Source organism: Lissotriton vulgaris, chromosome 5, assembly GCF_964263255.1.
Source record: "Lissotriton vulgaris chromosome 5, aLisVul1.2, whole genome shotgun sequence".
NCBI lineage: Eukaryota > Metazoa > Chordata > Amphibia > Caudata > Salamandridae > Lissotriton > Lissotriton vulgaris.
Window position 1 is genome coordinate 1,990,791,228 of NC_141693.1, and position 21,547 is coordinate 1,990,812,774.

At 44.5% G+C, this 21,547-nt stretch overlaps 1 protein-coding gene and 1 long non-coding RNA gene across 2 annotated transcripts in view; both read left to right on the forward strand.

Moving 5' to 3' along the window:
* LOC147717962 (histo-blood group ABO system transferase-like) overlaps window positions 1-21,547 on the forward strand; it is a 59,531-nt gene that overhangs the window by 16,895 nt on the left and 21,089 nt on the right. The window lies entirely within an intron of this gene.
* Window positions 3,613-7,232, forward strand: LOC147717963 (uncharacterized). The gene is made up of 2 exons (XR_015296108.1): window positions 3,613-3,907; window positions 3,990-7,232. It is a non-coding gene; the product is annotated as an uncharacterized LOC147717963 (long non-coding RNA).

The window sequence follows — 21,547 nt, forward strand, 5'->3', positions numbered from 1 at the left end:
TAAAATTTTCAATTGTGCCCATTCACTATTGCTTCATTTAAAGTATAAATATTACAGGGGAGGCTATTCGTAGGTTTTATCTTTGCAATGTGTATAGTCGAGGGGTTAGAGGGAGAAGTGAAACACCCACATTGAAACACTGACGGCTCACAGGGAACTATTTGACACACACAATCCAAGGGGGTACATGCACTGGGTGTCATTTCCCCGGGGCTACGACCCCATTCAGATATCCGAAACCACCCCATTTTCCACTCCAACATTAGGGAGGATATTTGCCCTGATAAGTCTCACCGAAGTTTAGCAAGTGACCCGAAGATGTCAATAGGGTTTCCAGAGAGAAATGTAGAAGAAAATAGTTTACACTGCCAAAATAGATTTCTCCCCTTGTCCTCACTAGATGAAAAAAAATGACTACCACCGCATGGTTGTCATCAGAGTAAAAGCAGTGAAAATGATAAAGGGCAGGGCTTAGAGTAATATTATTAGTTGGAATATTGCAGGTCTGAGGAGCAAAAAAGAGGATCGCAGGTGGCATTATCTGTTAAAAGAGTATGATATAGTTGGGCTACAAGAGACCTGGGATATGGGCAACAATTTTTGGGTGGACGGATATACATCCTATTTGGTCCCTGCGGAACCATCCCTGTCAGGTAGGGCAAGAGGGGGCCTCCAAATGCTTCTCTCACTTAAATTGACTGGGGCTCATAGGATGGTGGACTTGGGTTCTTGCAATTGTCTGGCAATCGAATTCACTGCCCACAACTCAAACAAAGTGTTGTTTGTAAATTTTTATAGCGCTGTAGAAAGTAGCTTTTTAAATGAACAATTACTTAAATTGAAATGTTTTCTAGAAATGTATCGAACGAAGCAACTATGTATTATTCAATTGTAATTATGGGCGATTTTAACATTCACGTATGTGATTTGAATTGTCTGGGGAAAGAATTTCTAGGTTCGGCCAATTTCCCAATGCTTTGAACATACACATTAAGGGGAGGGTTTGGAAGAGCTCTTGGCCGCTGTAGATCTTTTTGAGCCGAGCTCTTTTGATCATGAGAGGATTCCCACTTTTAAAGCACGGGGAGGGATACCATCATAGATTTTATTTTTATTTCCCCAACTCTTCTATCTCCAGTAACCTCTTATAATGCTAAACGGTCTCACTTTAGTGACCATAATACGGTAATTCTAGTGCTGGACAGAGGCTGCGGCCTAAAGGGGGAATCAGAAAAGTTAGGCGGTGAAATCTGTCTGAAAATAACTGATCAAGGATGGAGGTTAAAATGGGCCAAAATACTCCTGGACCTCTTTTTTCAGGACCTCTGTCAGAAGGTTGGGGATATTCTTGCTACCTGTCTCGACAACACCAAACAGGGTTCTTTTGTCCTTCTAAGGCATTTGTGTGCAGGTAGCGTCAGACCTCACCTTACCAACAAGATCTGGGCACACTATAGGAGAGAAATGGTTTGATAGCTACTCCTCTGAAGCACACCGGAAATTGATAGTAGATTTGAAAAGGGCCCCACAAGATTATTATTTTTTTTTTGTGTTCCTCATCTCCACCATGGCTCTAATCCGTCGAACCAATGGACAGGGAAGGATGGCATAAGGTAGTGACATGCTGTCTCAGTCAAAGACTGGTAGGGGTATAATCAATGTATGGATCCGCCAAAAACCCTTCAGCTATGTCGTAATCCCGTTATGTTATGTTACGAGTTTGTTGAAGCGCGACAGCTGCCCCAGCAACGGGGCGTCCCGGCGCTGAGAAACCATAGCATAACCAACTGAGAGGGGGGGGTCAAGGGTTTAAGGCAGTGGGAACAGGTGAGTTTTTATTGCCTTGCGAAAGGCGGATAGATTGTCAAGGCGGCGGATGTTCGGGGGAAGGGAATTCCAGAGTTTTGCTCCTAAAGCTCTGAAGGAGCGACCCCCGACACGGCAGAGTTTCGTGCGGGGAACCACTACTAGATGTTGACCTAGGGAGCGCAAATTGCGCTGGGGGGTGTAGGGTGTTAGAAGCGGGCGGAGGAGTTCAGGGCCATCAGTTTTGAGGATTTTAAAGACAGTGGGAAGGGCCTTAAATTGGATTTGTGCTTCCACTGGGAGCCAGTGGAGTCTTCGTATGGTGGCTCTAGCAGAGCATCTTCTTGGAAGGCCAACTATAGCTCTGGCCGCAGAATTCTGAATACGTTGAAGCCTAGTAGTCTCTGCTTTGTTAGCGCCTAACAGTAGAACGCTAGCATAGTCCAGCCGGGAGGGGATGATGGATTGGACTATGAGCTGACGTGTTTTGGGATCGAAGAACCCAAGAATGGGATTAAGGCTTCTTAGTAGGCCAACACACGTAGCTGCTACTCTTTTGGTGTGAGTTTGGTAGCTCAGCGAAGAGTCCAGCCAGACTCCCAGGTTTTTTACCAAGGATTTAGGGGGAGGAATGGGGCCCATCAAAGATGGCCACCATTGGTCGTTCTAGCACCTCGGTTTTCCCTGCGTTTAGTTGTAAGCCGTCCTAACCTTACTCCCTGTTTACCATTAGACAGATATTTACCATTAGCCAGTTCCCACCATTGCTTTAGTCACCAAGTCGCCTAGTAGAAGGGCGAAGATGTTCTAGCAGAAAGAGTGTATCATGGCTTCGTAATCATTGGAACGGGGGGGGGGGGGGGGGGGGAAACCCCAGCTCAAACTATTGGGACCAATCAAGTTTCTGCCAAAAAGCTCTTTTATCTGATTTTCCGGCCCTGGAAAGATCCATTTTTGATATTTGTAACATGGAGGAGCACCAGTCATGTAACAACGGAGGGGATGCTTCTTTCCAGCGTTTGCAGATTTCTCGTCGGGCCACCAACATAGAATAGAACAAAAGGTTATTAATTAAACTTTGCTTCTGATCTACTACTCCAAATATTACAAGCCGAAGATCTATGACCACGGTGGAGCCTGTTGAAGATGTTAATTTGTTGCCTATTGAATGCCAGTAAGATGTTAAATGTGGACAGTCATAAAACATGTGTGCATCAGAGTAGTAAGCCCTGTGAAGGGTATACAAGTGGTTTCTCCGGAGCCAAGCTGGTTTAACTATATCCCAGAGAACGTTGCAAGAGGCTAGCCATAGTTCCTGCAAATTCAAAGAAGGCAACAAGGAGCCCCATAGTTGGTCTGGAAGATGAAATTCCCTGTCTATCTCTTCTAAAATTAGGTTGTAAAGAAAGGAGACCTCATTAGGTGCAGGTATTTTATCAAGTAAAGAAGATTCCAGTTGAGTGCTTCTTCCTAGGGCCATTTGAGGGTGACGGGAAGCCCAAGCTGTATATGCTTGTGCCCAACTTGAAATTTGTAAAAACGTCAATCTGGAGAAATTAGGGCCCACCTTATGTTCCCAGGAAAGCATATCCCCTTCCACAAACAGATCCCCCCATGTTGAGATTCCAGCATCAATTAATGGACTTATCAGGACATCGTTAGCCCAACCAGGAGGAGCAGGGAGATCCCATATAGGAGATCTGTTCGAGTAATAACCTATTTTGGTAGTAACTCTCAGATTGTACCAAGTTTTTGCTAGGCCCTGCAACACCTTAAGTTTGATCTTCTTGAAATATTTGGGGTCTCCAAACTTAAAAAAGGAACCCCAACTGCCCCAGTCCTTCACACTGTAATAATGTTGTAAACATCAACCCGATGTCTTGGTCTGATGGAGTTTTTAGCAGCATTCTGGCATGTGTCATCTGAAAGGCCCAGGCGTAAATCTGAAGGTCTGGGCCGGCCAACCCACCCTCAACAAATGAAGATATATCACTCTGCATCTTCGAGATTAATGCTGGTTCAAAATATAGTGGTATACTGTTGAAAATAAAAGTCAACTTAGGCAAAATGGACATTTTAACTAAATTTAAACGACCCAGGAGTGTCAATGGGAGATGTCCCCAAGAGCCCATTAATTTCCTACATTCTTTAGCGACTAGGGTAAAGTTAGTAGAAGTTATCAGGTTGATATCCTTAACGATTTTTATTCCCAGATATCTCATATTATCACAAAGTTGCACAGGCAGCCCAGTTACTATGCTATTCCACACCATAACCTCGGTTATGTTACCAAATTCCAATGCTAATTTTATGGCTGACGGAAACGCTGTACTGATATCGGAAGTCATAATCATAATATCATCCACATACAGGGACACTTTTTTTCCCAGTCTCTATATCTGAAAGGTGTGATATTATTTCCTCCCGAATTTTTGGAGCAAACGGCTCAATATAGAGATCAAAGATCAGGGGCGATAGAGGGCAACCCTATTGTGTGACCCTTGTAATAGCAAATGGTTCCGTCAAACCGCCATTAACCAATATTGAAGCAGCTGGATTATGGTATAGAAGTTCCACCGCTCTGCGGAAAGCCCGACCCACGCCGAATTTTTCCAAGGCCCCCGACAGGTACAACCAGTTGACCCTGTCGAAGGCCTTGGCAGCATCCAGCGTGAGAATAGCCAAGGGTAATGAGGAGCCCCACAAGATTGTGTCTATATAGCTAGGTTACGTAAAGAGTACAAGCTTGCCCTATCCACATGTAAAAAGGAAATTAAAGAAGAAGCTTAGTGTGCTCTGCTATTAGTAGAGGTTATAAAAGACAGCTCTAGCTTCTGGGCCATTGTCAACAAACCATGTTTTACAGGGATAGGGAACGCCCCCATTGAATGTAACATCACGGAAGACCAATGGCTCCATCACTCTGAAGCCATATATGAGGTCACTGATAGCCAGAATGTGCCAATTAGTTGTGAAGTTAGGAGGGCCTCCCATACAATAGATTTTAACGAGGGTGAAGTGGAATTGGCAAATATGCAAATGACTAGCAATAAGACTCCCAGCCCTGATGGCGTCCTGGCGGATTTATACAAACAAAATCCATCCTTCTGGGCTAAAATTCTGACAAATGTTTTTAATGTGTCAAGCTGTCAGCGGTTCCCTTCATCGTGGGCATCCTCTACTATTGTTCCGATTTTCAAAAAGGGTCAGAGAGGGTACCCTCGTTGTTATAGGCAGATTTCACTAGTAGACTCCGCAGGGAAAGTCTTAGGGAGAGTGATTTTAACAAAATGAATGGACTGCCTAGAAGAAAACGAGGTTTTATCTAATCTACAATATGGTTTTAGAAGTGGTAGGGGTACCATGGACCAGTGTCTTAGTTTATATTTACTAGCAGGCAAATACACTATAGCTAAAGCAGGGACGTTACAGGTGGCTTTTATGGATCTTTTGTCTGCTTTCGACCTGGTAAATAAATCCAAGCTTTGGCATATCCTACTAGATATGGGCATTGACGCAAGCTTAGTCTACTTCCTGGATGACCTACACAAGGATCTCACCGCAAGGGTGAGGGTTAACCAAGAAGGAAAATGCACAAGACACTTTACATCAGGTAGACGTGTTCGCCAAAGATATATTTTAGCATCACTACTTTTTACCTTGTATATCAATAATTTGGGCACGTTTTTGGAATTGGCTTGCTTGGACATGGCTTATTCCTGTGCTCCTCTATGCAGACGATGACATCCTATTAGCCAGCACAGCCGTAGGGCTACAGAGGCTTTTAGATTCCTTTGGGGCCTACATGAAATCTTCGGATTTAGTGGTAAACATAGCCAAATCCCACGTAATGGCCATGGGCCGGAAACCTAAAAAACAGAAACCTTTTTTCTGTAAAAGTGCAGAACTGATCAGGGTGACCTTCTTTACTTACCTAGGAGTACTTTTTGATGAGAGGGGTTCCTGGGTACGTCAACAGAAAGTAAAAGTAAATGCGATGGCAGGGTCAACAGCCGCTGTGAATCGATTTGCACAGCGACTGGGGGCTAAACCAATGGATGCAATGCTCAATATTTATAGGTCTAAATGTATAGTCATTGCATTATATGACTTGGCCATTTGGAGATATAAGACAATGGAGGGGATACAGAAAGTTTAAAATCTATTTCTACGTACCCTCCTGTCTGTACCTCAATCCACTCCTACTTTGCGTTGGTTATGTGGCAGTAAGGTTTAGGCTGGCTCCGGTGCTTTGCTGGTTTAAAACCTGGCTTAACCCCCAATTAACGCTTAACCATAATATAATTAGGGATTGTGTTAATCTGGACCGAGCCAACAAAATGTCATGGTTAAACTATGTTAAGAATACTTTAACTTAGCTTGGACGTCCTGACCTATTCAATTCCCTGGATAAAGCAAGAAAAGTTGATTTGGTATGGGTAAAAACACACCTACTGGATCGGATGAAGATAGAGCGGGAGGAGACCGAATCAAAGAAACTGACAGCTAAAGTCCATTTGTGCTAAAAACCACTCCTGAGATTGAACCTTACCTGAAGATTGTCACAAAGCCGTTACACCACCTGCTTTTAACCAGATTTCGTTTTAACCTAGTACACTTTTTTCTGGGTAATATACAAGTAGGACGTGTGATTCAGGTCCTTGTACCTGTGATCATTTTTCAATACAGGATACAATGCATCTTATTATGGTTTGTGACCACTATAGCGCTATCCGCAGGAGGTTCTTAGTGCCACTTTTAAAAGGGAAAGGTTTTATTCAGGTTAAAACCGCTTTACTGTATTTACAAATGCTTAATGATCCATGGGAAATTTTTAACATTGCAAGCTTTCTTGACGCAGCTGTGAGACTCAGGAATATTTGGCACCCTATTTTAGCATCAGAGTATTTGTAAAGTTCATGTTATTACTCTTTTAATACTTGCCTTTTATTACAAAATTCTTTTTATTGCATTGATGTACTGTTTTAATGGTTTTAACCACAGCCAAGATTTTTATGCAACTTCATGAACTTTGTCTTATTCCCTCCCTTATTTTTTCAAATCGCCCTACTACTGATGATTCGGTTATGATATTTTACTGTGTATTGTATGTGTTTTTATTGTGTACTGTATGTGTTTCATGTATTGTATTGTGATTTAATGCATGGTACTTTTATGGCTTTTAGATACTAAATAAAGTGGTTTTTTGATGACACACACAATTCCTTAATTATTGCAGGTGATTTTAATACCACCTTTGAATCTTTCTATGTAAATGGTTTGGTCACCCCCTGAGGTCTACCGTGTATTTTGTGCTATTTACTGTGTTTCTTTGCTTTAGTATTGTGTGCATTGTGGTTATCTCAGTGTTGGAGATATTGGAATGTACTGGAGAGTATTATATAATAAACACATATTTTTATAAATACTTAGTGTGATTCTTTGAACTTAATCCATACTATAAGATTGCATTCTGTTAAAACAAGCTGCTTTACACTCCTTCTGGACTAAGCCTGAAGGCTGAACTGCACAGATACCACTTAGAGAGCTTTCTAAGGTTGTTTAAGACCTCTTAAATCACCATAAGGGTTGTCTGGACTAGTGCAAGGTGACCACTTACATAAATGAGCTAATAATGCCTTTCTCGAGTAAGAGCATTTTCTCGGGAGCTGCCTTGATCAACCATATATACTATTAGGTAAGAGTTCTGCCCCAGGGACATGCCACCCCACCAGCATTTGGAGAGTTGTTAACCTTAAATTGATCCCATTATTTGTTTATTACCGTCGGTTTAGATACTGGCAAATTGGGATATATCACTATACCCAAGACTATTTGGTGAATTCAAATACCCTTCACAACTATGCCACACCTCCATCCACACCATGCCATAGTAAAATCTTACCTGGTGAGTAAGGATGTGGTCTATTACTCCTTCCTCCCCCATTCAGGATAATCATGGTGAAAACTAGTGAGGGCAGTTTTGGAAAGTTACCACAGACTGCACCCACAATTGATTTCTTGATGTCGGATGATTAGTATTCTGCCTCTGACATACATTGAAGTACCTGGGAAAGCTCATGTCTTCCCTTTTAATTAACAGCCCACATAATTTCCAAGAATACTAATCACCATACCACTCTTACAGTCCCCAGAATCTTCGTCCTGAGAAGACCCCGATAATGATAGAGGGTCGAAATGTTGTCGACAATTTAAGGATAGTCCAAAGAACACTAGAACACACTCTAGGAGATATGATTTATTCTGAAACCTTAAAGGACATCCTTTCAACTCCAATAACCAATTCCTTGTTTTTTTAAACTGTCACTTTAGCCTTATTCACTTGTTGGTTATGGTCGCTACACTGGTGTCACATAAGTCCCATTTTTTGTAATAAATATGTAAAGAGTGTTATTACACAGTAGAAGTTTATTATGTATACTTTTCTATTTTCATACTCTGTAGTTTCAAATTAAAAGTACTCGCTTCGGCTGAAGTGAGTGTTGAATAAGAAAATTCTGTTTGGCTGTTTTCTCTCCGGTCATATGTGGTTCTCTGAAGTCATAAACTAAACAGAATTTTAAAGAAGCTTATAAGTGTTGTACATATTGACTCTATCAATTACTAACTTCGCTTAAATCGCTGCAAGATATCAGGAACTTGCTGAAAATAACTAATGTTGATCTAAATGAGTTCCTTGTGAACAATTGTCCTTAAGCTGATTAGCTATACCCAGTTCGCAGGGACATATAGGGTGCTCTTGTTTTTTGTTGAATGGAAAGCACTTACATTAGTGGACATCATATACCAGGCTAGCTTCTCACACCAGGCTAATTTGGTCCTAAAGGCTTGCACACACGATACACTTCTCTATTACACTATGTTATAAATGGGGCTACCAATTGATGCGCTGTAATAAACAAACAATTTTTCAAATTCCTGCGATGCTCAAGCGCTCATTTCCTGACTCAATTTTGTAACTTTCTGTTTGGAACGTACCATCGATGTTATTGATAGAACAATTGATTTTTGATGCTTCTTTCAGAATCCTGTTCCATCCATTTTTTCCGATTCATCAGTTATTGTTGTTTCATTACACTTGTACAAATGTATTTGCTTCATTCATACACTCTGATTACATATATAATATTAAACGGTTACCTGGAATAATTTGATCCTCAGGTTGCTTTTGCTTAGAAAGGCCATCTGTGTGTCCATGCCCTCGACTAGGTCTGTATGTGATCTCATATTCAAACTGTCAGAAAAAAGCCCCACCTTGAATATTTTGCATTAACACATTGTCTAACAGAACAAGAAATATTGATCAAAGATACATATTCTTCATACTAACGGCTTATACCACCCTAAAATCCACACATTGGCCCTGATAAGGATGTCGGTCAGTAGACCTCCGGCCGCTCATCCTTTGGATTCCAACCGACACATTACAATTACTGCAGTCGGAATCCAAATTGACCAGTCAATCCGGCTGGCTAACAACGGGCTCAAGGAGCCCATCGGCTAGTCAGAAATCAAATATGATCCTGTACAGATGGCTTTTCTGCTGTCTGGATTATGATGTCGGTTTCTGATACGCTTTCCATGTTGGGCTTTCCGACATGGAAAGCATGTCGGAAAGTGACTTTGGGGAACCCTACAGTTGTAAGCCAGGGGGCCTATGGTGCCCCCTATAAATCCCTGCATCATGTGGCAGGCACTATGAGGTAGCTAGGTATCAAGGAGAAGGAGTTGAGGGCAATTACTGTTCTAAGGAGAACAGAAGGTCCATTCACGATGTGCCCTAAAGGTATGTCTATGCAAAGAGTTGTCGTGCTGTTCCTACCGAAAGAAAGATTGGTATAGTCAGTGATGTAGGTGGATTATGGGAGGGTGGTCAGAATTTCTGACCACCCTCCCATAATCCACCACTGACTATACCAATCTTTCTTTCGGTAGGAACAGCACGACAACTCTTTGCATAGACTATGAGGTAGCTGCCACACGGTACATGGATTTACAGAGACTCCCATTTCCCTATGGGAGCTTATGCTGCAGCTGGTTTCCAACCGCTTCACAAGCTCCTATGGGGAAATGGGAGTTTGTGACTGCACCAGGTCGGTCGGTTTTGAAACTGCATGGACGTCGGTCGGAGGGCCTAGTCGGAATAACCTACAAGACTACAGAATGAAAAAATAGGAGTTTCAGAGGGAGATGTTGAATGGCATATAAACCCCTCCTACAATATCCATATCCATACTAGATTTTCTCTTACCATTAGGGCTTGCTGAAATAAGCCCACACAACCACAAATGATGGGTCAGATGTTAATTATTAACTATTAGTCACAGGAGCTCCCAGGAACTGACAAGCAGGAATCCTAGGAACAGTATTCAAAGCCTAACATTCTGTATCCATAGAAATGATCATGACATAGTAATATTCTAATATGCAATAGACATAAAAGATGGAAACTAGATTACTACAATATTTCCCTTCTTTCACAAGGCTCAAACATCAAAATTTTATAAAAAGAATAAATAGAAACTTAAGAGAACAAACTATCATAATAACAAAGTGAAATATAAAAAGAATAAAACATTAAAAAGAATAGAAGAATCACACATTCTCAAAAGAGAAACCAGCATTACAAAATTGCTAAAAGAATACATAAAATAGCAAAACAGATATCAGAGCAATACATTGATAAAAACCACATTACATTTTAGAGAAGACTAGAATACTTTAGTTACAAATCCATGCGTTTTAGGAGTAACCCTAATCCTACTGCTCCTCCTTGGAGAAACATAAACCAATTTAGAATCATTTTTACCAGCAGTTTCAATTTCAGAATTTCTCCCTCTATTAGCACATCCCAGCTGAAAAACAACCTTCTGAGGCAGTTTATAGACACGAGCAAGATTCCACCAATTTTTCCCATTAACTCTCACTGAAAATTTCGTAACAGCATCAACCTGAACTGGTGAACCAAATTTTGACAAACCTCAGTCACCTACTTTTATGGTAGACACAAAATCTTTCTGAGTGTTTTTTTTAATGACATTTAATAACCTGTGCACCTTTTTTTGATTGATTACATGTCAAAACACCTTCCTGTGTGGACTCATTACACATGAATGAACCCCATTTTTTCATCCAAGCTGGACACAGTTGGAATGAAGCTTCTCTTCCACTTAAAAGTTTGAACGGACTTGAACCAGTAGTTGCATTAGGAGTTGTTCTATGTGCCCATAACATACTCTGGACAGCCTCCTTAATATTTAAATCAGAAGACACTGCCCATTGTATACACTCCACCAAAATTCGGTAATTCCTCCCAATAAAACCATTTGCTTGAGGATGATAAAGAGCCACCCTTTTGTGAACAATACCCGATTGAAACAAGAAAAGAGACATTGCTTTTGAAGTAAACTGAACTCCATTATCCGAAACGATTTCTTTCGGAAACCCCTCCCTTGCAAATAGACTTTGTAAGAATTTAATAACCTCATTTGAATTAGGATCAGTCATGAAATGGACCTCCCACCACTTGCTAAAGTAATCAGCTACAACCAATGCAAATTTACATTTGTTTGGTAAAATGTTGAATGGACCCACAAAATCCACTGCCAATTTCAGCCATGGACCATCCGGCAAAACCACATGTTGAATTGGAGGAGAAACAATCTTAACAATGTCACTTGAATTGCAAATTACACAATCCTGCACAACAGAAGTAATCTGTTGGTCCATGGAGGGCTACCAATAAAAATTACGAACTCTTTTCTTTGTATTGGTTTGCCCCAAATGTCCTTCATGTCCAAAATTAATTATAGCTGATCTTAATTTTTCTGGTGGTACAAATTTCTGCCCCCTCATAATCATACAGCCTCCTTCTACAGTTAACTCATCACAAACTTTCGCAAACGGATGAAATTCTTTTTCCAGCAAATTTTCTCTAGGCTAACCAGTGACGATGTAGTGCTTGACTCTTTTCAAAATATTATCTTGCTCAACAGCAGCAAACCATTCATTCTCAGAGAAACAGCCAATTAAACATGCATCCACAGCAGCAATCAAACAGTCTTCATCTATGTTTTCTTTAAAACCATTTTTAGACATGGGAAGCGGGAATCTTGATAGAAAATCTGCACGGGCATTTTTCCCACCTGGTATATGCGCAACCTGAAAGCTATACTGTAAAAGTTTGCTACTAAGCCTTGCTATACGTGGTGTATGATCTTTTACAACCTTCCCTTGCAAAATGGGAATCAAAGGTTTATGATCCGTGAGAAGGTTAAAACTTCTACCCCACAAAAAGCATTTAAACCTCTCAATTGCCCAACAACATGCTAAAAGTTCTCGCTCAATTACTGAATAATTCTTCTCACTAGGTATCAAAGCCCGTGACGCAAAACCAACAGTAAATTCCTTCCCATCCTTTACTTGTGAGATCATACCACCTAAGCCATACAAACTTGCATCAACTGACACAGTACTTTTAAAATCAGGATCAAATGGTGTTAAAATGTTACATGATCCGAATTCTTTTTTCAAATTTTTGAACTCTCTTTCACAAATGTCATCCCAATTAAAGATTGCTCTTTTTTTTAGCAAATCTCTCATATGTGCAGTCTTCATAGAGAAGCTAGGATTAATTATGAATAAAATTCGCACATTCCCAGAAAAGAGGAAACCATATCTTTTGTAGTAGGGCTAGGAGCATCTACAATTGCTTGTATCAGACCTTCCCTTGGTACTATACCGGCTCCCGAAATCTGATGTCCTAAATACTCAATAGATTGCACACCAAAGATGCATTTTAACTTATTAGCCACAATGCCATTCTGCTCAAGTCTCTCTAACACTTTAGACACATTACTATCATGTTGAACTTTAGTTTTGACATTTAATAACCTCTGCACCAATATGTCATCTTGGTAAAGAACAAGTTACTTACCTTCGGTAACGCTTTTTCTGGTAGATACTATATCTGCCTGTGGATTCCTCACCTTGTGAATATCCCCCTTGCGTCAGCAACATTCGGAAATTCTTTTTCGTAGCCCTGCGCCGACGTGGATAGGACGTCACAGAGACACGGCTCCGCTCGCGACTCCGCTGACGTCACCGACGCCTATAACAGGCCCACGCCGGCGTGATGACATCAGTTCCGCCTTTTTTCCGTGTCATCAAGGCACACGGACGGACCAATGACAGTAGATATATACAAAGCATACACAGTATACAATAGTCAAGGCAAAAAAACACACAGTGTAAAGCAAATGCAGGAAGCAAATGAAACATTTCCTTGACATCAAAATAAAAATACATTACAGTACAAAAACTCTGGCAAAGAAGAGTGGACAACGGGGAGGCGGGTGGGTCAGTGAGGAATCCACAGGCAGATATAGTATCTACCAGAAAAAGCGTTACCGAAAGTAAGTAACTTGTTCTTCTGATAGATACATCTGCCGTGTGGATTCCTCACCTTGTGAATAGAGTCCCACAGCAGTCCCCACTCCCGGAGGAGGGTGTCCACTCTTCTAAACCAGGAAATCCTGAAGGACAGAGCGCGCAAAGTGGCCGTCCTTCCTGACTTCCGTATCCAAGCAGTAATGCTTCGCGAAAGTATGGAGGGAAGACCAGGTTGCCGCCCTACAAATGTCCTCCACAGGAACACCTCTAGCCAAAGCAGAGGTAGATGACTTAGCCCTAGTGGAATGAGCTCTAATACCCTCCGGAGGCTCCTTACCAGCCAAAGAGTAGCAGATCTTTATGCACAGAACGATCCATCTCGATAAAGTCCTTTTATGGACCGCTCTTCCCTTCTTGCAGCCAGCAAAGCCAATGAAGAGTTGATCGTCCAAGCGACAGTCTCTAGTTCTGTCCAAATAAAAAGACACCGCCCTCTTAGGGTCCAGACGGTGCAACCTCTCCTCCTCCTTGGAAGGGTGTGGGGGAGGATAAAAGGTAGGGAGGGTAATGGATTGACCAAGGTGGAAAGGAGTCACCACCTTAGGAAGAAAAGCAGCCCTGGTCCTTAGAACCATCCGATCAGCATGTATGGTCAGGAACGGGGGCTTGGAACTAAGAGCTTAAAGCTCACTCACCCTCCTTGCCGAGGTAATTGCAACTAGGAAAACTGCCTTAAAGGTTAAAAGCCTCATAGGACATTTATGAAGAGGCTCAAAGGGAGAGCCCATCAGAAAAGTCAGAACAAGATTCAAGTCCCACTGAGGTACAATAAAAGGGGTAGGAGGAAACTTATTTACAAGACCCTTCAAAAATCTCAAGACAACAGGTGACTTAAAAAGAGAGGGCTGAGCAGGCAAACAAATAAAAGCTGACAGTGCCGAAAGATAGCCCTTAACTGTGGCAACTGCCAGCCCCTGTTGAGCCAAAGAGAGAGCAAAACGGAGCACATCTGATAAATGGGCTCTCAACGGGTCAATATCATTCTCACCACACCAAACAACAAACCTAGACCATCTATAAGAATAGACAGTCTTAGTGGAGTCACGTCTAGCAGTCAAAATGACATCCACCACATCAGGTGTGAGAGAATAGGAAATCAGGTTGCCCCGTTCAATCTCCAGGCATGAAGGTGCAATGTCTGGAGGTGGGGGTGTAGAACCTGCCCCTCCATCTGAGAGAGGAGGTCTGCCCTGAGAGGGAGACGGAGCGGCGGGTGAGAGGAGAGGTGGAGTAGATCTGTATACCACACCCTTCTTGGCCAATCCGGAGCGACCAATATAACTTGGGCCCGGTCCTGGCGAATTTTCCTCAGAACCCGAGGAATCAAGGGTATGGGAGGAAACGCGTAAAGGAGTTGATTTCCCCAACTCAACTGAAACGCGTCCCCCAAGGCTCCTTGCATCGGATACTGGAGACTGCAGAATGACGGGCAGTGAGCATTCTCGCGAGTGGCAAACAGGTCCACCCGAGGGGTCCCCCACGTCCGAAAGACGTGACGAACCACCTCTGGATGAAGCCTCCACTCGTGGTCGGCAGAGAACTGCCGGCTGAGACTGTCCGCACGTACGTTCAGAACTCCGGCCAGATGATTTTTTTTGGATTTTTTTTGTATGTTCTTATATAGCGCTCGACTACCCGGAGGCATCTCGGCGCTTGCCTTGGGAACCCGTCCTGGCTTTTCCCTGTGAGATAGCCCCTAACGGGCATCCCCAAGGTGAAAGCCAGGCATCCCGCCGCGGGGGCCGTTGTGGAGATTAAGCAAGCTTAATGCCCAGAGTTGCAGAGTGTGAACCCATGATTAGGTCAGGCACCGAAGCGAGAATTATCGAGTCCATGGACATTTGAGCTCAAGACCCTGCCGCGTCGGGAATTGAACCCTGGTCCCGGGTCTGACCTCTGCTTCAGGGTCTGCCTGCTCTAACCAGTGAGCCACACTTCTCTGCCATCAGGCAAATCTGATGGTCCTGAACCCAGGACCAGAGACGCAGAGCCTCTCTGCAGAGACACTGCGACCCCACTCCTCCCTGCTTGTTGATGTACCACATCGCGGTCGTGTTGTCCGTCAGGACTTGGATCGACTGACCGCGAAGGGAAGGGAGGAAGGCCTTGAGCGCCAAACGTATCGCCCGCAACTCTAGAAGGTTGATGTGAAGCAACCTTTCCTCTGGAGACCAAAGACCCTTGACCTCCAGATGAGCACCCCACCCTAGAGTGGATGCATCCGTAATCACCGTGGCGACCGATGGAGGTAGATGGAAAGGCTTCCCTTGCGACAGGTTGCCTTCCACGCTCCACCAAAACAGATCCGCTGCAGTTTCTCCGGAGATCTTCACTGACTCCCTGAGATCTCCGTTGTGCTGATACCACTGCCTGCGGAGACACCACTGGAGTGCCCTCATGTGCCAGCGTGCATGGTTGACCAACAGAATGCAAGAAGCCATCAGACCGAGCAGGCGAAGGACCTTCAGGACTGGAACGACCGCTCCATTGTAGAATAAAGGAATCATTTCCTGAATGTCGCGAATCCTTCGAGGAGGAGGGAATGCACGACAACCAGTAGTGTCCAGTACGGCACCTATGAACAGGTTGCGCTGGGAGGGCACCAGGTGAGACTTGGGTACATTTATCGAAAAACCCAACCTGAACAACAACTGAGTTGTCTCCTGCAGATGATGGAGCACCTTCTCCGACGACTCCGCTTTGATCAGCCAGTCGTCTAGATACGGGAACACAGGTATCCCCGATCTCCTGAGATGAGCTGCCACCACCGCCATCACCTTGGTGAAGACTCGAGGCGCAGTAGTAAGACCAAACGGAAGGACCGCAAACTGGTAGTGCTGCGACCCAACCGTGAAACGGAGATACTTCCTGTGCGACTTCAGGATTGGGATGTGGAAATACGCATCCTGCAAGTCGAGCGACACCATCCAGTCTCCTTCCATCAACGCTTGAAGAACCTGAACAAGGGTGAGCATCTTGAATTTCTCCTGCTTGAGATAGAGATTCAAGATCCTGAGGTCCAGGATAGGACGAAGCCTGCCATCCTTCTTGGGGATCAGGAAATACCGGGAGTAGCATCCCTGACCCCTTTCCTGCTCTGGGACCACCTCTATCGCACCCTTTCGTAACAGAGTTAGAACCTCCTCTTGCAGAAGAGACAGATGTTCCTGGGTGCAAAAACCTTGACAAGGAGGGTAAACAGGTGGGAATTCCTGAAAGGGAAGGGCATACCCATTTTCTACAAGATTGAGAACCCAAAGATCTGACGTAACCGATTCCCAATCCTGTAGAAAATGGGTAAGCCGACCCCCAACCGGACCCACATGATCCTGAATAGCGGATCTAGGGCTGCTTTTCTGCGGCAGGGGGGTTGGAAGAGGTGGAGGAAGAGGAGGGCTGACGTCCACGAGGACGCGCTCTTTGTTTTCCCCTGTACGATCTGTACATAGAATTTTGCTGCTGCTGCTGCTGCTGTTGGTCTTGCCGGAAATTCCGAAAGGAGCGACCAAAGCCCCTGAACCTTCTGCCGGAAGAAGCGCCCCTGATCTGGAGGCCCAAGGACTTCGCTGTTGCCCTGCAATCCTTGAACCGCTCAAGAGCAGTATCCGCCTTTTTCCCAAAGAGACCTGAGCCATCAAAGGGGAGATCAAGCAGAGTCGCCTGAACATCAGCCGAAAAGTCCGATGACTTCAACCAGGCAGATCTCCTTGTCGCAACAGCGGTGCCCATAATTCGAGCCACAGAGTCAGCAGTGTCCAGACCACTTTGAATTACCTGGCGGGCAGCCGCCTGAGTGTCATTAATCACCTCCTCAAAATCCTTTCGGTTTGCGTCAGGAATTTTAGGGGCCAGGATACGTAAGGAGTCCATCAGGGCATGAACATACCTCCCCATAAGGCATGTGGCATTAGTTGACTTTAAGGCCATACTAGCCGATGAAAAGGTCTTTTTTGCCACCTGGTCCTGTTTCTTTGCCTCCTTCTCACAAGGAACCTGCGGAAAGGCACTGAGACTCTTCTTCGAACAGGCAGCCTGAATGACCAGGCTCTCCGGCGAAGGATGTGAAGAGAGAAAAGCCGGGTCCTCAGGGGCAGCCCTGTACCTCCTTGCAACACTCTTTGATACCGCAGGAGCAGACAAAGTTTTCTTCCAGACTTCCATAATAGGATCAGTCAAGGCATCATTGAATGGAAGTAAAGGCTCAACCACCAAATTTGGAGAGTGCAAGACTTCTGTGAGGAGGTTAGACTTGAACCCCACTGTAGGCAGAGTCAATTGAAGAAGCTCAGCAGCTTTTCTCATAACCAGATGGTAAGGCTGGATATCCTTAGACGGAGCACCTGAGCCTGAGGGCAACTCCCACTCTGGAGAGAAATCAAGGGTCCCAGAATCCGCCAACTCCTCAAAACAGCTCTCCTCTAGTTCACCTTCTTCAACGTCAGACTGAGAGCCCAAATAACTCTGCTCCTCCAGAAGGCATTGTGCTTCTCTTCTGGATCTTTCCTTAACACGCCTCGCAGCCGGATCCACCAGCGGCTTCGACGGATTCGGGGCCGGCGCCGGTATCGAATCCGACGGCACAGAAGAATGCCCTCGAGGATGATCAGGAGCAGGCGATGCCGGAATCGGCGTCGACGACTTCGGCGGAGCCGGGAAATGCCAATGCGGCGTCGGACCCGGCATGTAGGGCATAAACGGAGCCGGAGGATAGGAGTGAGGAACTCCCAGGCTGAACGCCAATGGACCAGTGGGACCCGAAGGTGCACCAGAGGGGTACCATGCCCTTGAGAAGACACCATACATTGCGTTAAGAAACGCAGAAGGGTCCTGGCCTGGAGCAGGAAAGGGCGGCTGAAAACCATCAGGCCGGTCCTGAAGAGGGATCGGATTCGGCTCTTCGTCAGGCGCGGAATCCACATCCTCCCGGGCCTCTTCCTCTTCACGGGCCGGGGACGGCGCCGGAGACGGACTCGGAACCGGAGAAGCCTTCGGAGCCGGAGATGGAGATCGCCCACGGACTCAGATGGCGAGGCCTCACCTTCATGCTCGGGGACTTCGAGGGTAACCACCTTCGAACGTACCTTCTTCGGTGACCTCGACCTCGACCTCGAGCCCGACTCCTTACCAGACCGACGTCGGGACTCATGTCTCCTCTTCTTGTGCTTCTTCTTCGACTTCGAAACATGACCCGAAGCCGACTTCGAAGACGACCTCTCTCGAGAAGCAGATCTCGACCTCGCCCTGGACTTTGACCTCGCCATTCGAGAACGAGAACGAGACCTCGACGACTTCTCCTTTCCAGCTTTCACCTTCGCAACCAGAAGTTTGGCTTCTCTCTCCCTCAGGGCCTTCGGATTCATCTTCCGACATGAAGAACAATCCTCCACATCATGGTCGGAACTTAAGCACCAGATTCAGTCTTCATGGGGGTCGGTAATGGACATCATTTTACCGCACTCCCTGCAGGGCTTGAAGCCGGTCTTCTTAGATGACATCTTCGAAGAAACAGGATACAGAGATGCAGAAATAACCAACAAAATGGCAACAATGTACCAGCAGGCTACAGAGATTCCCGATAACCGTTAGCGTCGACGACGCGGAAAAAAGGGAACTGATGTCATCACGCCGGCGTGGGCCTGTTATAGGCGTCGGTGACGTCAGCGGAGTCGCGAGCGGAGCCGTGTCTCTGTGACGTCCTATCCACGTCGGCGCGAGGCTACGAAAAAGAATTTCCGAATGTTGCTGACGCAAGGGGGATATTCACAAGGTGAGGAATCCACACGGCAGATGTATCTATCAGAACAACAGTCTGCACAACACCTTGCAAAACTTTCTCCATCACACGTTGAAAGACTGAAGCCGCAATGGCTAAGCCAAATGGCATTCTCCGAAATTGAAATGTCCCTATTGGAGATACAAAAGCTGTGATGTGTTTACAACTGGGATCTAATTGCACCTGGTGATAAGCTGAAGCTAGATCAATCTTTGTAAAGTACCTAGCCCCCGCAAACTTAAAAAGAATGTCGTCTATACAAGGCAAAGGATGAGAATCTATCCAAATTTCACTATTGACACTGCGAAGATCAATACAGACTCTCAAACTACCATTGGGTTTGCGTCTGACAACCAAGGGAGACAACCAAAGAGATGACTCAATCGGTTCAATAGCTCCAGATTCACACATTTTCCTGAGCTCATTAGCCAAATCATCCCTGACACTATGAGGTACTGTTCGTAATTTATCTTTAATAGGGATAGCATCTTCTTTTAACCTGTTTGAAACCCGAAATGCATCCTAAACCATCCCCAAACACTTTTGGGAACCTATCAAACCATGAACATGATGTATCCTCTAACTCAAAATCCTCAACTACAGAAACTTGATCTTTCGTGCCAGGTCTAAGCTCCATTTTGAATAAACCTTGATGGTACCAGCCTAGGATATTGAGTCCTTTTTTAGCCACATAGACCTTACCTTCAATAGATCTATGTCTAAATACTAGAGTAGCCCCAAAGAATCCTGATAATTCTATTCGCCTTCCCTCATAAGAATGCGGTCTCCTGTCAGGTGGATAAAGTGACCTTTCCTTCCATGTCTTCTCAAATAACTCATCAGTTATCATCGTTATGCGTGCACCTGAATCAACCAATAGATCTAAAGGTTTATCGTCCACCAAAACTTCTACAATAGGATCTTCACAATCTTCAGTTTCCTCCTTCACAACCACTACCAAATCAGATAATGAACTCACCACTTCCCCATTACTTTCATCATCTTGTGTTTTATCCCTATAAACTGTATAAGCATGGGCGGAAAATCCGTTCCGCTCGCGAATTTTGCGGATTTTCAGTAAATTCGCAATCCGCGAACGCTCGCAAATTTACAGAAAATCCGCAAATTTGCACGCAGCAGATTTTTTTTTCTTGGTGATACAATTTTGCGGCGTGCGGCGTTCACTTACCGTCATTCAGCGTTTGCCGAGTTGTTTTTCTCGATATTTTGCGAGTGCTGCGCCATTTTGGATCTTGCTGCGGGATCCCGCGGGAGTTTGGCGACGCATCGCAAGAGTTCGCAATTGCGAACATGTAGGTGCGGCGGGAAGCAACAATCTCGCACTCGCGAAATTACAAAACAGCATAGACTTTCTGAAAATGATGATTTTTATCAGAATAACTCCTCAGGTTGACATTTGCCTGCACTTTTTTGGATTTGAGGCCTTTTGACTCTCTTTGGATCACTTTTGGATTAGAAATCAACTTTCATAAGTAAGTTTGTTTGGGGCATTACAGTTGCTGTTCTGCAGAAAGCACTCAGCAGGTGCAAAAGTTCACTCATCATTAGTAACCATTCCCTGTAGTACTTCCTGAGGGCCCCCTCCAGAGTTCAGTTGCCTATGTTTGTTTGGGGCATTACAGTTGCTGTTCTGCAGAAAAACGAATTTTGCAAACTGAAAGCACTCAGCAGGTGCAAAAGTTCAAACTCATCATTAGTAATAGTAACCATTCCCTGTAGTGCTTCCTGACTGGGGCCCCTCCAGAGTTCAGTTGCTAGTTGCAACAATTGTATGACCCTGCTCTGACCCTCACAGCAGGCTCATAGAATTGCTACAAGTAGGCCACAAAGGTCCTGGAAAAAAATTTGCACTGCAACAGAAAGCAAATTACAGATAAGGAAGCAGGTGCCAGACTGGAATTTTAAAACAGTGACACATTAATAAATCAACCCCAAATTAATTCATGTCAGTTGAAGCAGGGCAGGTGTGCTTGCTTTCCCCCCCCATAATCTACAGTGATGATGAACCAGAGGGTGGCATTTATATACCAGAGGGTGGCATGGGTGAAACAGAGGGTGGCAGTGGTGAAACAGAGGGTGCTGGGAACCTATGATGATGAACCAGACGTAGAAACAACATAGTCGCAACCGTTGTGAGCCGACAAGTAAGTTCGCAATTGCGAACTGGTACAAAACCCTTGCGAACTGGCAGAAACCCTTGCGAACACAAAAAAAAATAAAAAATCCGCAAATTCGTGAGAATACGCGGATTTTGCGGATTGCGAGTTCGCAAATTCGCGAACGCCAGATTCGCAAAATTCGCCCATGCTTAAAACTGTATTCACAGTGTTCTTTGAGATACAAACCTTCGTAAAATGCCCTTGTTTACCACACTTATGGCAAACCGCATTCTTTGCTAGGCACATTTTTGCATTAGGAAAATGTTCAGCAAACCCTGTCAGGACCCAAATCCTTGGTTCCACTCTTTCCAGTTTA